The sequence below is a fragment of the Triticum aestivum genome, chromosome 2A (genome assembly GCF_018294505.1).
Source record: "Triticum aestivum cultivar Chinese Spring chromosome 2A, IWGSC CS RefSeq v2.1, whole genome shotgun sequence".
Classification (NCBI taxonomy): Eukaryota; Viridiplantae; Streptophyta; class Magnoliopsida; order Poales; family Poaceae; genus Triticum; species Triticum aestivum.
This window is the reverse complement of record NC_057797.1, coordinates 106727247-106730132: the sequence shown is the minus strand read 5'-3', so window position 1 is coordinate 106730132 and position 2886 is coordinate 106727247. Positions and strand designations below refer to the sequence as shown.

The following is a 2886-nucleotide window of genomic DNA, read 5'->3' as shown; positions in this document are numbered from 1 at the left end:
CGCATTAATCAACGATTAGGATCCCCTTTCTCGAGTCGTAGACTAATCGCGGCGTGCAGTACGAGCATTTGGGGGCTGCGATATCCTACTGACATGTGCAGCTTCATATGCTTCCAATATTTTTCTTTCTTTGGGAGACGACTCGCATAGAGAATACGCTTTGCTGTGAGATTCGTATCTGTTGTTTGATTCGGTAACAGTTGTTTGTAGTGGGATGCCAAATACAAAATCATGCACACTATATATCCTTGTCTACAGATCGATCTTATTGTACTTGATGCCACGGTACACGCCATCGAGAGTCTGCATGTGGTTTACAAGACAGTCGCAACGTTGAGCGTTCTAGACCAGTCGATCGCCTAATTAAGATCAAATGTCTAATTATTGGAAGCTCTCTATGGTTAAAGCTGATCGCTAACCCATCCTACCGATCGATGTAGCTATCGGTTGACCGCTCGGACGTACTACGTCGGCTTCGCGGACAAATTAGACGGATCGGCCTGTCTCTCTCTCGCACCGCAAGCATCATGTACAATAAGTTATGTGACCGGCCTCGATCAACAACCGCATTCCATGATGGAAATAGTACCTTGTAGTCCGTAGATGTTTGAATTTGCCAAGACAAGAGGCTAGAATTCGCATGAGGTGAGCAAGTGACAGCGACGCCCATCTCATTATCCTCTGCATCTTGTTTTGTTTTCCAGGAAAAGCTTATCCTTTGGCATGAGAGATGATGGATCGACGCTAATGGGCCAACTAAACGACTTGACCGGATCCCTCGTCCGACCCCGACGCCTGTTTCACTCCAACGAAGGTCAGCACGCGTCTTCTTGGTTTGGCTGGCTTCACCCCGACATTTGCATTGCACGAAAAAGGTTTTACCTCACCATGAAATGACCCGACGTTGTGACAAGGGCTAAATGAGACGTTGGGGGCAGCGTGCCCTCATGTGAAGTCCACCTGGCTCGGCTCGGCTCACGCACGCACGTTCGTGTGTGAAGGAGACTTGGGCTACAGATGTCGCAGTTCGTAATTTATGTACTCGCTCACAGTACAACATTCATGAAATTTGTATAATTCAGATTTGACAGGGCATCAGGACAGGAAGGACACTCTTCAGGTTTAGGGTATTTTGTCCAAATGTACAACAGTACAAAATTTTGAAATTCAGTTTTGTTGGGACCTTCTCACAGGGAGAAGACACCCTTCAAAATTTAAGGTATGCTGCTTAGTGTGGCGTGCACACGGTATTCTTTAGTAAAAGGCGAAAGAATAGTTCGCTTTGTGCTCACCACGCAGCTGCGTGATTTCTAACACTAGCACCACATCCTCTTATATAGCCCAGCTCCTTCCCCTCACTCCCTTGGCCAGGCGAGGTGGGACTAAACCAAAACAGCGCTCCGCCTCTTCCACTTAACTCCCGTGGCACATGCTTCTCCAGCAAAGCCAACAGGACAATGTGGGCTAACCAGGTGACCAGCCCACTCGAGAGGCAACAGACCCGTCGCCCCACACTTGTGCAGCTCTTTTTGAGTACGGCCCACACAACAGAATTTGATCCGCTTCTCGAAAAAAATAACTGAACCTCGCAACACATTCCTTCCTGAGCACTATGTAAAATCGTGTGTTCTTTATTCTGCTATATATGTTGTGAACCCAGGAAACAATGTGTATTATTTTGGTTGGCAAAGCTGCCACCACTCGCTAAATGGAACGGTACTCATAACAGTAGCAAGGATGTGGCTCTACTCGGCTTTAGAAAAACAAAACGATGTCGCTCTAACATCATATGAAACCATCAACAGAAACATTTCACCCCTGTTCAAGAAAAAAAAAGAGGAAACATTTTACAACTGCATTTGATTGGGCAAAAGGTAGGGCACAGAAAGGCATTTCACAAGTATGATGACAGACGGTTTCTTTTCTTACTGACGATTCGAGTATTCGCTCGGAAACACAGGTTAACAGCTGGCAGAAACAATATAGGCTAATTCGCAACGATTTGTTTGTTATCATAGGGAAACTACAGCGGCTTCTTTCTCTCGAAAAAGATCTTCAGATGCCACAGCTGCAGCCCTGCCACGGACAAGCAGATGCAGAGCTAGAGGAAACTCAGCCACCCCATCCTCGAGTTTGTCTGCCTGTTGATGTTCTGCATTTCCTCCTCCCTGCACAAATGACAGATAAAAAAAACTTGGTTCCGGAATCAGGTCTCCGGTTATCATGGAATGAAGTTTTACCGGTGCCAAAAACTATACTAGGGGGACGAATGTCAGATCGAAAACTTGATCTGGGAGTATCATCAAGTGAAATTTTACCAGTGCTAGAAATAATAGGCAGTATTGTACCTTTCACGAAGATAAAACATTTCTTCATGCATACATTTGATGGTATCATCCAGTTTCTTCAGCTCTAGTTCCATCATCTGCAACACGTAAAAATACAAATGCATGAACAGCTGATCCTACGATGAAACAATATAGGATAGTACTACTGCAGCCATACTGCAGTAATATCACTGTATATTACAGCCAAATACTAATTTAAATCATTTTTAACATTGCTGTGGAAGATCTATGTATTTTAGTAGTATTGGTGATGTACCACATGTTCTCTCCAGAGGTATAGGCATGATGACAAACAAAATGGTGACTTAACCATGTTAATAACTTATGTTCATAATTAGAACCATGTTAATAACTTATGTTCATAATTAAACTGTACTCACAAAACCAGATATATTTTTGGGGCTTATTTGATGATTTTATGAGCAGTGTTCAAAAGATACCAAGAACCCCTACTGCCTACTGTTTGAGAACCAACACTAGCCGACACAGTGATACACGTTACCAGCAATGATATGTCAATGCGCAATTATTAGATGGA

At 43.9% G+C, this 2886-nt stretch overlaps 1 non-coding gene across 1 annotated transcript; it reads right to left on the bottom strand.

The window, feature by feature from the left end:
• Window positions 1–1181: 1181 nt before the first annotated feature.
• Window positions 1182–1301, bottom strand: LOC123038364 (U5 spliceosomal RNA). The gene has a single exon (XR_006417818.1). It is a non-coding gene; the product is annotated as a U5 spliceosomal RNA (small nuclear RNA).
• Between the last annotated feature and the right edge of the window lie 1585 nt (window positions 1302–2886).